The sequence below is a fragment of the Linepithema humile genome, chromosome 5 (genome assembly GCF_040581485.1).
Source record: "Linepithema humile isolate Giens D197 chromosome 5, Lhum_UNIL_v1.0, whole genome shotgun sequence".
NCBI lineage: Eukaryota > Metazoa > Arthropoda > Insecta > Hymenoptera > Formicidae > Linepithema > Linepithema humile.
Window position 1 is genome coordinate 1,273,353 of NC_090132.1, and position 15,686 is coordinate 1,289,038.

Sequence of the window (15,686 nt, forward strand, 5' to 3'; positions counted from 1 at the left end):
TACGCGCAATGATTGGTGCCATTATACGACTTTCTTTCAGGTATATCTATCTTCAATTCCCATTGCATTTCCGCGTCGTAAAGCATTATCGGTTGCTTTCCATCTCGCCGGAAGATTTTAATGCCGATGGAAAGCAGCTGACTAAAGACTCAGATATTTGCGCGATAAATTTAAAGATAGAAATTGCGAAAATAATACATCTTTCCTTTCAATTACATATATGAAATAATCTATCTCTATATACTTCCCGCAAATTTATTATATATTTTATTGATGACATATAAAATAATTAATTAAAATAAATTTAAATAATAATTTAAATAAATTTAAATAAAAAAGGAGAATTAAAATAAATTTCAATAATTAAACAAGCTACCAGAGTCCGAGCCAGTTAGAATTCAAAAATGTTTTTATTATAGACATAAATTACAAACGTTTCGACCTTTTTAATTTAGGTCATCCTCAGTGTAATTATTAACAATATAATTATTCTTCTATATCTAGCTTTCCATTTCGTAAAACATCGCACGCATTGGAATCTAATATTACTTATAAAAATTTCAAAAGTCGCACGCATTAAGTGTATACATATCTTTAATCCGTTATCTTATAGCCAATTGTGAGTTTTTGATTTGTGCTGATAGTCTGTTCTTCGATTGTTATCTTCTGGACAAAAGAGAAAAAGGTCGAAACGTTTGTAACTTATCTCATGGATAATAACAACATTTTAAAGCAATTCTAACTGACTCGGGCTCTGGTGGCATGCTTAATTATTGAAATTATTGATTAATATAAAGAACCAAGATTAATTTTATTTATTTAATTATTTTAAAATAAATTTAGTACCATTAATCTCCCGCTTATCAAAGTTAGTGTATGTTATACGCACGTAGTGCGTATGACAAATATATTATCTAAACAAATAAGAACATTTTCCGCAACCCTTTCCGGAAAATAGCTTTTCCCCCCCACGATCGTTCTTATTGCGTCACGAAAACACCCCAAAGGGAACGATTTCAAGATTCTCTAGCGCAACCACATTCTCACGCTCGACCAGAACCGCGCTCCATCTTTCTCGTTTCGTGTCCAACTCATTTACGATCTGTATTACGCAGGTCTGTGAATAACAACGCGGCGTCGTGCGAAATTATTTCGCAACGGACAATTATCTGTCGCATAAGGACCGATTTTTGCGGCCGCTAACTTTTCTTCTCTACACGCTATTAAGAGCGCCACCGAGAAGCAGCGTGCTCCAGTTTCGCGGATAATTTACAGTGCATTTTACATGCTCTCTTCTCGCGAAGACTCCGGTGAGAAACGCGGCTATATTTAACGATGGCATTCACTTGGATGCGCGCGTTGCGCGATGCATGCCATTATTAACGCGCGCGCGTAGCAAGAGCCTACAATTAAATTTTCTCAATTTCCTCGACGTATTGTGTAAAGATATTAGAAAAAGGACACACGCGCCATGCAGGTGATCAAATCGATTTAGGCGTGTGGCGGATCGCGTCGGTATCGCAGACGACCCTTGAGCGATCGGTCCGCGCACAGGATACGTTACTTCCTGCATTTGTATTCCCTGTTTCTGGTATATGGACAGTCGGCCGAGTGACTGAAAAAAAACTGCCGGCGCGTTTGTCGAGCTGCCGTCGTCAAGCTGCGTGTGGGTGCTTTCTCTCTCTCTCTCTCTCTCTCTCTCTCTCTCTCTCTTTCTCTTTCTCTCTTTTTCTCGTACACCCTCTGCCTCTCTTTTTATATGAGTCCTATTAAAAAAGCTCCTATAAAACTGGCGATCTTTTGTCGAGGTATACATAACGCGTAACGAGGGTGCTCGAGTGCGCGCGTGAAGGATGGCGAGAGGAGCGAGAAGGGAAGAGAGAAGGACGACGCGAACACGCGGTAGATGCAACGTGCGGCGTAGGCGCCTGTTACACAACCGGAAGCGCGGCTACGGGGCGGAATAAGAAAGTTTGTGTGCGGACTCGGCTCGAGACGCGCTTCGATTCTGCCCGTCCGTCTCTCTTTCTCTCTCTCTCTCTCTCTCTCTCTCTCTCTCTCTCTTTCTTTCTCGCTATCCCCTCCTCCCCGCTTCTCTTTCCCCGCGATTATGCAACGCGAAATTGATACTCGATGCCTCGACACTCGGCAAATGCATTATGCAGCGCTGCGCGTCGCGGCTTGACCGGTGAATTGTGCAATTTCGTACATATCGTCCGGCTCGTTAAACAATGTTTCTGCAAAAGATATGTTCGTGATCAACGCGCGTGATCGACTGAATTTTAATAAAGTGTGCAAAATTTCACGTTTGCTTGCTGCGCATTGAAAGCCTCGCCGTACAATTACCATAATTACATGGCCACTTCGAATAATACCATTACTTTGTACAATACGGCGACATTTAATCATGCGTGATGTGACATTTGATGCGTACGCTGCAGCGAATTTTTTTTTCAACAGGCGCCTTCCGATGCGACTATTTTGCAGAAATGTCCAGAAAGCCAGGCATACCGGAACAATTACATTCAGCGTGACCTTCGAAATAATATGTGAATTGTAATCGATCGCAACATCGTTTAAGTATTTTCTATTTTTCCGAGATTGCATTTTCCAAGAATAATTTCTATGTTTTCTTTAAGATGATGCATCTCCGATTAGGAGACATCTTTTCTTGTATTTCATTTATTCACAAAAAAAATTATAAAAATTTCCTTCCAATGTGCATATACTTGCAAATATATCTATTCATCTAATTATATTTTTTAAGTTTTTCCATGGTGACAAAACTGCTTAATATTTTTGATTAATATTTCACGGATTAAACAATTAAATTTTCCGTAATTATTCTTTATTTCATTTTTCTATTTTTTTTCAAAATTTAATCTTGACATTGCACGTTAACTATTAAAGTCTTGTAATATTTCAGTTCGAAACAGTTTCCGCGTTGTATTTATAAAGAGAAACGCTAGAAATACAAAGAGTAAACGAGTGTAGAAACTTGTCCACTATATGGTTTCTCGGGGATAACCATTGCATGATGCAATTACGTAGCGCAGGGCGACATTTAATCCCGGTACGACGTGGCATTTCGAGCGTTCGCCGTAAACAATTTTTTTCCCTCAAAGGAAAAGTCACTTTCGACCGTGTTTTCCTCCCGCCACAAAAAAAATACAGGTGTAACAAAATTGGCCGCCTGCCTGGCCAAAATTTCGTTTGTTAGATCCGATAGTATCGATAACGCATTTCGGAGAGAAAGTACGAGGGTAAATGGATGTCGGATAAAGGGATTGCTGCGAAAGGAAGGCACGCTGTCTTTCGAGACAGGTAAAATTCGACGAGAGCAATTTAAGTTATTTATTTTGCCACTCGCTAACGACTCTATTCTCTTCCGATTCCCTCAGCGTTCCTCGATGGGCTTTGGGACGAAGGGTTGGCCATAAAGAATTTGCAATCTCTAGCTTTCTCATGTTTTTTGTAAATATGTAGTACGATAGAATGAAAACGCGTGTCAATTTTCCCAAAGGCACCCGAGCGGATCCTCTCATGATCAACCGATCACTATCTGAATGGAGATGGACGATCGACGCGCGAGAATCCAAAATGAGCGGTACATTGTTGTGCGGACGACCTCCCTCAGACCCAGGTGCGATCGGTATCAAAAGCGGTCGACGTTGCGGAAGGACAACAAAATTTACTCGACTCTTGATATAAGTAATGACCTTGGCGTGAGCCGAGCGTGCGAGTCGGTACAAGCCGACTCGCAGAGAAAAGGAACGCCTGTTGTCGGCGTCCTTGTCGCGAAAGGTGCCGCTGCTCAATTCTCTTTCTAAGTTTGATCGCGCCTTTTGTCGGATCCTTTTTTTTTCGTGTTAACGCCACATTGCGAGTTAAATTGCCGAAATTTTTCATCACGGCGACCGCGACCTTCAATTTATGTAATCAAACAGGCGTACTTGAGAGCTATGAATGAGGTTATTGTGATTATGATAATTTATCGATATTTATTTGAATTTCAATTTTTATTCTTAACGCAAAATTCACGATTAATCGTGATTAATAAATAGTAATAAATAATTAATTTAAAAATTTATAAAAAAATATATATATATTTTTAAAAAATAAATTAATTACTTAATACATATTATAAATAATATTATTTTTAAAAAATGTTTTTACAAAAAAAAATGAAAATTGTACTTAAGAAATTTTTGTTAAATGTTGTAGCCTAATTTGTTAATTGTTTGTAAATCAAAGTATATCGTTAAGTGAACAAGTGCAGAAGGAGCGCACATTTGGCGCCGTTAGTGAATGACCATCGATGCCTCTCGCTAATCGGGAGTGTCTAGACGCGGCGACACGCACGATTAGGAATGGCCGTGTATTTGCGCTACCAGCCGATCAATGGACTTCGTGTTCGCTAAATGTAATCGGCACTTTCTGAGCCGCGCATTTTCGTGCCCTCCCTCCGTGGACCACCAGTAATATACGCGAGCCATCAGCTCGGTTCATCGAGCTCAACTCATCTTCGACGAACGCGTTTGACTCTTGCGCGCGTGCACGCGGGATTCGCTCGCCGATGATAAATTACGAATCGTAAGTGAATCTTCATCGTAATGCATCGCGTCCCGTCTTCCGTCGGCCGGGCAAGTTAATCGGGCGAATAAATCGCGACTGTTATTTCGAGAAACTCCTCTCTCGCCGGACGTCTTCATTTAATTCGATAAAATCCCGGGGTCGGCGCGCGGCATCGATCTCGTTGCGGAATAAGGATCGGGAATGCATCGCTTCGGCGATACCGCTGATTATTCCATCGTGCAGCGAGTTGCCGCGGTTCTATAACCGCGACGGACAGATTAATAACGAATATTAAACAGCGCGATTACCATACAATATAGCTTATATTCGCGATACGCTCGCTATCTTGCCGATTAACGCATTACGCTCGGGCATTGGCGCGTCATGAAATGTTGAGGTGCTTAGGATATCAGAGGATTCCTTCGTTTATATTTTCAGGGGTCAACGAACTCGCTCGTGCGGTCCGTATACTACCTGCATTTTAGACAGTTGAAAAACAGACAGAGAGAAACAAAAATAACGAACGCTGTCAGAGAAGAGGTAGAAATGGAGAATGAAAGAAAAATGAACAAAGGGCAATCCCTGAAATATTACTACAATGTTCAATTTTTGTCTTTTTAGATAGTATTGTTCGGAAGACTTTTTAAACTTTTTAGACTTTTCAGATTTGATGTAAGAGATGAAGAATGAAGGCAACCTTATCACGGCAGATGCACCGTCGAACGAACAGCAACCTTTGAGCCTTCGTCGTCCTCGCTCCTCGAGGATTCGAAAGGAGATTCCTTCGTGGTGCCGTCATGGATTTTACATTCCTACATGGATGAACGCCTTAGCAGACATCCTTAAAATCGAAAGTGAGATATTCGTTCCATTGTCATAAGAGAAATAAATTAATTCTACATCGCGTCAAATGATTTCTACATATTTTACCTAAAAAAATATCAAGAGTTTCAAAATAATCTCAAAGTATCTCAAGTAATCTCAAAAATGTGTATGTGTGTGTGGAAAGTACATTCCATGAAGTGGTCCAACATTTTCGAAAAATAAAATGACTATAAATTGAATATAATAATATAAAAGATAATCGACAATTTTTCTTTCAAAAAATATTTATAATAAAATTGTAAAAAAATAGTATGTAAATTTTTACAAATAACAATGTATTAATAAATCCGAATTAACAAATCGATATATTTTCATTTAAATAGTCGCGATATCGTAAAGTGAGGATACTTTGCACCGTTTTCAGTGGGTTTTTCGCATTAATTCACAAACAGAGTTTGGACTTTGACAAGTATCTTAATCTCGGCAGGCAGTTAGAGTAGACCTTAACGAATACTTTTCTCACAGTTACAAAATTTTAACTTGTTTTAAAATCACTTCGGAAATATCTGAAAATTGGTGCAAAGTTGCCTATAGGACTGGAATACTTTGCACCATACATACTAACATTTACATGACTCAGAGTGATTAATTTATCTTGATGCAGAAAATTATACCTATACAGGTTACCATTGCAATTCAGGAAAAGGACCAATTAAACCAGTAAAGACATTAATCTGAATAGAGAACGCTAATAAATGAAAAGAAATGTGTTTATTTCTAAAAAATTACGAACTAATAAGAAAAGAAAGAAAGAAAAAGTATAATGACATTAGTTATATACATATAATAAATATTATAAACAAAATTGAAAAATTGTTTGAAGTACACACATACGACAGTGACATTATGATCTAGTTCAGTGCTGTTCAACCTTTGTACATGCAAGCTATTTTTTTTTAATAGCGCGACCTCGCGGTCTACTTATGTACAGAAGAAAAAATATAATATTAAATATAAAATTAAAATGTGATTTTAACATTCATTAAACATATCAATAAAGACAAACTAAGTATTGAGACAAAAACCTTTTGTGTATATGCGGCATGACAAGTTCTGAAAAATTATTGTTGTTACTACGATATACCTACACGATTTTATTCATCTCAATTTAATCTTAAAGCATTCTTATCAGCACTGGTTTTAACCAGTGGTCTTAACCCTTCTTATCACCAACTCCAAACCTGAGATTAAAAATAATATTTGTACCTAGTGTAAGGACCAAAACTCCAGATGCCAAGACTCCAGATAAGATCCAAAAAACAAGATCTTTTCAGCTTATCATTATATTTTTCTACCTTTTGCTGGTAATTATTAAAAAAAAGCCATCTATTTAAAAGAATGTGCATAGAATGTAGAACATATAAACTTATTCCAAAATTTATCCGAATCCGAACGATAACATGTTTTTTTCTGGATTCAAGTCGCTTCTACAATACAATGCTGTCATTCAATAGGTACACAAATACCAAACGGATAATACCTTGTAATGGAAATAACTATACTCCTCTCTGAGGTAGACAGAAATTCTACTTTATCTATGTTAAACTTTCAGGAAACTTTCAGGAAACTTTCAGGATTATACAGACATATGCTCCTAAGTGACATCAACAACATTTTATCACACGTGCAGAGTAACCTCGCTTGCTGCAAAGCATTCTCACTTTATGATATTCGTTTTCTCGGCAAAAGTATCATAAAAAAAAAATTGGAAAACGAGTCTCCCCATCGATTCACGTGGCATATGTCATTTTCCTATTTCCGTCAGAATATATACTCAGGAATGAGGATGTTCATTACTTCGGTATTTACGTACTTTCGTAAAAAGAAATGTCATCGCTTACGTGAATCGGTCGGGAATGCTGATGTAAACTGACGAGCGCAGTGTGCACGCCGTAAAATCCGGTTTTAGCCACACACGCGTAATTATTACGAATTAACATAAGTCGCGTGCCATATTTGGACAGGACGCATAGGATGATGTTTTAATATTGATCAACATCCTCCGCGTCAGCGTTGGTGGCTATCGTGCAACTTCGTGACCATGAGCACCGATTGAGACGCTTAGACTGATGTATTCGCTGCATACCGCATTAAAATGTTACACTGTCATTATCTTTTTGCATGCTCCTAATTATGTAGTCAGTGTCGCGTGAGATATAAACAATCCCATTTCATTATACTCAGATCGGGAATTCTCCAACTCTCATTCTCTCATTCTCTCATTCTCTCTCTCTCTCTCTCTCTCTCTCTCTCTCTCTCTCCTTCTCTAGAATCCCTCTCCTAATATTTTAAGACCAAAAACGATTTTTTATGTTGATTTTTTAGACTACATTACTCTTGAAGGTTTGACCATTCGTTAGGGTTAAGAGTGGTTATTTCGCGACAAGGGCTGAGCATCAAAATTTAATTCTATGTATTTTGTGAGCACCTTTTTTGTGGTGGGGGGAGGTGCTAGCTTAACAAGGGTACGAGACTTTCTTGTCAATATATTTTGACACTTTACCTCCACGTATAATCATTTAATTTTTTATGCTACACTCTTGCCTTTTGATACAAATAATCAATGTGATACATTGACCTATAACATTCAATTACATTATAATCTGATATAATGATGATTACGTTATAATCTGACAAAATTATTACAATGCAATAAATGTCAAATAATTTAATAGTTTAATATTTCTCCATAGCGCCAAATAAATGGAAAAAAAAACTTTGCTGTTGTCGATTCTCGATTTTATATGTAGTATTCGTATTTCAAAAATGTCTTGACTATATAGAAAAATATACATAGAATCGCGCATATGCATATACACACGCGCGATAGAAGGTTTGTATTTACGAGATATATTTATGAGAAATTTCCAACATATCTACTTTCTTATTACAGGATCCTGCTTGCCGTGGCAGATCCCCCGGCTCTTTCAATCTTGAGAGCAAAGAGGAAAAAGAGGGTTGACGGGGAGAAAACGGTGCAGGTGCCACGAAAATTTTTCATCTAAGGGGGCAAAATTTATAAAGGGGATACATAATACATGCATAATACGTATATGTATGTAACTCCATTCGAACACCATATAATAAGCCACTCAGTGGGTAGTATAAATGTATGAAAAATATGCACAGATTTTTCGCTCTAATTAACTTAATGCGCTTAATTTTCTTCGTTATATAGTGTACTTCAATTGAACGAGAAAATAGTCAAAAAAAAAAAAAAAATGGAAAAAGAAAAAGAAAAGAAAAATAACTCATTTTTCCACCTTTAATGTAAACATTTGATGCTCAATATTTTCGGTCATGAAATACCTGAAAAGAAAAGAAAACAGAAAAATTTCAGGGGGGCGTAGCCCGCTGACTTATCTCTAGGTGAACGCTCTGCCCTCCTCCCCCCCCCCCCTTGGCCCCCACTCCCCGGTTTCGCGGTGCCTGAAACGGTGACGAGAAAAGGCAGAGAAGGAGAGATATCCTTCTCTAAGGATATACATTCACACATACAGTCATACATTTTACTACTCGCGAAAAAAGACCGTTTACAGGACATTTACGTGCATGGCACGAATTCCGTTATTCAGAGCCCAACCCCTTTCCCACCACTCTCTGTATCTCTTCAGACTGACAACTGCGAGGCACGACGAAAAGTGTCGTGTGCAATCTTTCCTATGATATCACCTCAGACCCTCCAACGTATAGATTTACAGAGGTAAAGAGTTCGTACTATTACAACAAACGCGTTATGCAACCGCATGTGTAATCATAAAAATTTAATGAAATCTTTTAATAACTTAAGGTTCATAAAAGATGTGAAACACTTCTACATATAAATACTATTTCGCTTTCTTTTCCTAATGCGTCAAAAAATTTCTGCGAGTTAAAAAAAATATTTTTTCAATATTTTTGTCACAAATATCTTGCTTCAAAAAATTCTACGACGCTACCAATAATATATATTATCTCAAGAATATAAATTTTAAAATAATTTACTAAATAAAAAACGTATTCAAGCGCATTTGTCAAAAATATTGATACCCTTAAATTCACATTAATGTATGCGTAATACATTATTTTCAAACGTTATTAGCTCTTCAATTATGAAATACACACATATATGGAATATATTTACATAATCGCAATTGTATATGTGTATCATATATCATAATTACGTATATATTTAAATAATAATAGTGACGGGCATGTTGCATCATAATTATTGTGCATTATTGTGCTTGTTTCAAAATTGTTTAATAGACATTTCAATAGCTAGCTTATTTTCGACCGACATCAATGCATATATTTTAGATAGTAGCAAAATATGAGATAATTATTTTAAGCTAAGTGTATTATTTACGAAAGTAAAAGATCATGGAAAATATATCATATTTAACATATAATAATCATTTAAACAATAACTAAAGATTGTCAGGACAATATAAAGTACAAATACTTTTTCAGGCATTATGCAGGACTTCTTTTTGCAAAATCATTTTGCACATATCATATTTAAAAACCTTCCGAATTGTACAGTGCTCCAAAAAAAGGAAAATTATTTGATGAAGCACCGAAAAAACAAATTAATTATATCAATTGCTAAACAAGCAATCATATCAATAATCATAGCTTTTTATCGCACAAACAGTGCAATCAAAACTGAGTTTCAACAATTCGCTCTTTTGCAAAAATATTGAACAATTAAATTTGCAGATAAGATTACATAAAAAATATATTTATGTGTATTAAAATTACATTAAACATTATATTTTGAAAATATATATTCATAAAAATTTTGTTTCTAGATTCAAGTTTTTATAATTTACATTACTATAAAATTTTCTTTTCTACATATATAATTGTTGATAGAATTAAAATTTTCAATTTTATAATTTTAAGATTAATAAAATAATGTAAAAAGCTTAAACACACAAAATTTGACTTTTTTAAAATATAAAATTTATTAATATACAAAAAATAAAAAGAACAACAAATTCTTAATAATTATATTAAACTATAAATATTGGTAAATAAAAAAGAAATAGATAATATCAATATTTTAATTTAAAATGTGTTGAAAATATAACGTTCAATATAATCTATGTACACACACACATATATACATATATATATATATATATATATATTTTTTTTTTTTTTTTTTTTTACTTAATCTCATTAATTACCCATGCATATATTGAATTAATTCACTCACCATTGTTGTACCCTAGCTAAGTACACCTTGAGTTGTACCTGCAGAAATTAATATACATTTTAATAATTATAAATTTGTATATAAATTATTGTACACTTTATTGATTATAAAATACATTAAATAATTATTTCCATACTGCTTAAAACATAATGACGTGTAATAAATTGCGTGAATAATAATATAACAATTTTAATAAATTTTTTCAAACATCTCAATAAATAATTTCGAAATATAAATTTTAATATATGTGCGTTATTTTTTATTAGAAAGAGGATGCAAATGCAATAAACCGCTTGGATTTGAGCACCACTGAGCGAAAGATAGAGAGATAGAGAGAGAAATAATTGTATCTCTCTATAGTAATCTCTTCTTTAGCATTCAGCAACGCTCAGTCTAAGCAACCAAGTAATGTGACAATTATGTACATAATTAAATAATTATAAACAAATAATTATACTCACCAGCTAGGGTATTGTAGTTTGTTCAACCCGCTGCACAGTTTTCCTTAGCCATTTCCATCTGCCATAGCTCCACGTACAAACTGATGAATTCCAGAATTCCACACACCACCACATACACATACACATACACACACTTTACCGAGTAAAAATCGACTTGCACTAATGAATTCACAACGCGAGTTTACTCACTACGCCGCGGTACACAAAACACAATCGCGAGATAAAACATATTTGTGTCATAACAAGTTCACGCATATACATATGTATGTCATTATAACCTATTATTATCGCTTATGCATATTTGGCTGTGCGTACGATATTGTACAAACTCATTATCAGAGCGAGTGAGACAAATGAAGACTAGCCTCAAAAATCACGCAAAGATCGGCATATCGAATATATGCATAACGACAATTACGTTTTACCCGATTCACTTTCGATTTTTCAACATGACTATCACCAACGAAAAGTACATCGCGCTCCGACCTTCTTAAACTGTACTCACTGGAATTGTAACCTCTTGTAATCCGCGAGCCGGCCGCCGAGATCATCGACGAAACGTACGTGACACATGATCGATACGCAAACAGCCGTGACAAATGATACATCCTGTCACTTTAATCAACACTCCAAAATTCGCAATTAATCACAGATGTTTCACTTTGTAAAGGCCTAACCTCGAATGCAGACGCGGTAAAGGCGTCTACCTTCAGATATCTCACTCGCGTTCCCACTCGCATTCCGCTGTTTTGATTCGTGTTTCGGTCAGCGTTCTGCAGTGAGGCGCGCGTAGCTCTCCTATCGATGAATTTATATGACACACATAAAGCACGAACGCTCTGCGTATTTTATCCGATAAAAATACATAGAGTGCGAAGTTTTGCCCGAAATATTAATTAAAGTGACAGGAAATTGCCGTATTACGTTTCGTCAAACGTTCAGTTGGCTAGATCGTGAATGAAAAAAATTAAAGTGAGTATAAATTGCGATATTATACGCACAATGTATTTTCATTAGATAAAGCATGTTGAAAATTTAGATGATAATTTGAATTCAGTTTCGAAATTAAATTAAATAATAAAATGTAGTTGTTGTTATAAGAGTATTTTATTTTAGGTACTTGACAATCTGTGCCAAAATAATCGTCGTACGTCTGCTTCGGTGTGTGTGTGTGTGTGTGTGTGTGTGTGTGTGTGTGTGTGTGTGTGTGTGTGTGTGTGTGTGTGTGTGAGTGTGTGTGTATAGCGTCGAGTCATCGTCGAACGCGTGTAAGGTTATGATAATTGGACAATTAAGCGTGCGAACGCGTTAAGGCACGGTACATTTCATTTCATTGTATTTCATATTGCCTGTAATATGTCAAATTCGCGACGTGAAAGTAATTTTTCGTGATTGTTGAAAGTAAAAAGTGCACAAGTGACTTTCGTTCAGTGAGCATGTGATAAATTGTAAGTGAGTTTTTAGTATTCATCTGGTTCTTCGACGCAGTTCATGCGGAACGGTCAAGGAATTTGCAATTATTCAACGTCTTTTTTCCTATTAAAAGTCATTTAAAATAAGAGATTGAATATATAACATTTTTTAACACTAAATAAAATTATCAACAAGTAAAAAATAAAAGTATCTACTTTTTTTTAACATTTGAGTTTTTTGAGCTTACGTGAGTTACTGTTACACGAGTAGATAAATAGAAATAATAGCATCGCTAATAAGAGTGTAAGTCAATTAGACAGCACAAAGCGTAAAAAAACTAAAGTTTCGCGGCATCAAGGTATTTTCGAGACGATTGCTTCTTGAAGCAGGAAGTGACGACGAGCACACAGCTGGCGAAATTTCAGGCACCTGGTGGAGGAAGAGTCTTTCTCGAGTGGTCTGGTTGCGATCTGGAAGAAGCGGCGTAAGGAAGCGGCGCTGGAAGAAAAAAATCTGTGATCTCCCCCCCCGTCGAATCCAGGGTGGAGATGGCGCGCAGACCGGCGTGGAAAGCAAAAGGAAGGGGTTGCCGGGAACCGGATTGGAGAAAGGTGCTTTCCAAATGGCTCGCGATTAACACTGGTATGCGGAAGGGTTGCGAGTGCACCTCCGAATCTCTTTTTCATTCCGGTTTTTTAATCCCTGCGCTATGGCGCGAGGGGCGGTTACGGCGATCCCGTTAGGTCCAGCTCGTCGACAAGCTGCCCCTCAAACGGTGGTGGTGCGGTTACGGTGTTCCGTTTTTTTTTTCTTCCTTCCTCCATTTCTCCCGCTTTTTCACAACCCTCGTTTAACTGTGGTCCGTGTAATCTACGCGCGGCTTCCGCGTTTCGAAGACGAGGACCGCTTCCAAGGACTCGATCGTTCTCACAGTCTTCGGTGACGAAAGAACCGCTTTTTTTCAGACAAAGAGATTCGATGTAGAAATATGTTCATGACGCATTTATTAATGGTTTCATATTAAAGACACGTGGAATTTTAGGCTCATTTTTTGTTACTTAGTTTTTTGAAGTTTACACAATTATGTTAAAAATTTATGCTACGATTAATTTAAAATCACCTAAATATTAAATTTACTATTACTTTTAAAAGTATTTTATCTTTCTATGTACTTGCAATTGAAAGAAAATTATTAATATTCTGATACTAAAATATTTTTCATTGTTATCAAGAAAATAATTAGAGAGACATTGAATATCTAATACAGAGATAATAGAAGGTTGCTCAACGAGCCATAAGCGCCAATTATATCGCAAATTGATACGCTTCAGTTAAGTCTTCAAGTTAATCGTCTGCACGCACGATGTTAACGTCAGATAGGTGTTAATAAAGCGCAACAAAAAAGTGCAAAGGACAATTAATGTATGAGGAACTGACTTACCGTATTACATTCAACGATACTCGTATCTCGACATGTCTGGGAAATCGTGTTTTATGGCTGTCTATTCACTGCTATGTTTAAGAACGCAGTGTAAAGTTCACATTAGAGCGTTCAGCACAATCATGCAAAGAATAATTTCCATCAGATTTAATTAGCGTTTACGTTACTTTAAGTTATCTAATAAGAATTTCACTTAAAATATAAAGTGGACTTTTTATCCAGAAACTGTTTTATTATCTCTGGCATGCGTGGAAAATCATTGGCCTTTATGTATTTCTCTATTAGGTATTCCATAACGTTCAGTGTTATTACTGTGCTTCAAAATGTATAGAAAAAAAAACTAACAATAAGAGGAGTCACGCGCCAGTATATCACGTGTCACTGTCGAAACAAAATGTGTTATGGATCGTAACAAAGGCCGACTTCGTTCATATTTTGCTGCTAAAATATAGACATTAAATATGACGGTCGAAAAACACCTATTACTTTTAAAACCTAACTTTCGAAAGTTATTTTGAAAGAAACACCCGTAAAATCATTACAATGCGGATAACCACGGTTGGTGCAAACGCGTTTGCACACAAAGGTGCTTTCTAATAACATCCTTCGGCGTCACAATGGATTCAAAAGCTTTACAAGCAAATCTAAATAAGATAAATCTATATTTAATTGGACTGGCATCTATTTTAACTGACTTCGAATTTTGCAAAAGAAAATATGCAGTGAGAGATACATAAGAAAATCGATTTCAATTAGGCCATAGTTCCTGTAGAAATTTGGAAAAGTAAAACGTGTCTAGATGAGTTATTTATTGCGACACTTTAGACAGTACGATCCATTTTTTAGAATTTCTCTAAATACCTGTGATAAATTAGTTGTACAAAAGGCCCAACTGTCTCATAAATACAGATGTAGGTCGAAACTTACAGACCTATATTTTCTTTTCGAAAAGTAAAGAATGATGTAATGCACAAAAATGCATACAAAATCGTGGACTATAATTTAGTGACATATGCAAATTTCGTCTTTTTGTTTTGAAATATTTATGGGCTTGCAACGTTGTGCTCTCATTGTATAATTTAATATCTCGAACTGAAACTGTCGCCCAGGTTTTCTCCTCTGCAGGATTCCACAATGATTTTGCAAAAAAAAGCTGTATATCATTCAGAACATATATTATAATACAATACATGGGAGCAGATCGAATAGAAAACGCGGTATGACCATGAGCGTGAAAAACGTAGCGATTTGAAGAATACTGCTTCATTTAAGGTCAAGGAGTAGCGTGGCTAATTGAGCTCACAAATCACGCGCAGTAAAATCTATCTATGGATGAGAATATTAACCTTTAACTTGGCGCACACGCGTAGATGAACTTTTGCAACTTACTTCTTAAGATACGAAAGCAATTTAAATAAACACGCAAACGTGCAGATGCATAGAGAGATCCATTAATAAACTGCAAGTACATCTAAGCGAAGTAATCGTTTCTCATCGCGTTTGAGAAAAACTTTATTATCCCGCAATCATAGTTTCTTTGTAAGAAGTATTGCGGGTGACCTCGACTTTGGTTGCAACAATCGTGCTGCATTATTGCGCTTCGCAATTGCGATTAATTTTATACTGACTCCACAAAGATAAAATATAACGCTAGGGAATAAAATATAAAATATCTGCTTGTAAATAATACTCTAAAATCAATCAATTG

At 36.0% G+C, this 15,686-nt stretch overlaps 1 long non-coding RNA gene across 1 annotated transcript; it reads right to left on the bottom strand.

Moving 5' to 3' along the window:
• Nucleotides 1-10,594: 10,594 nt before the first annotated feature.
• LOC137000090 (uncharacterized) lies at nt 10,595-12,591 on the bottom strand. Its single transcript, XR_010890386.1, has 2 exons — nt 11,125-12,591; nt 10,595-10,701 (listed from the first exon to the last, which is right to left on the bottom strand). It is a non-coding gene; the product is annotated as an uncharacterized lncRNA (long non-coding RNA).
• Between the last annotated feature and the right edge of the window lie 3,095 nt (nt 12,592-15,686).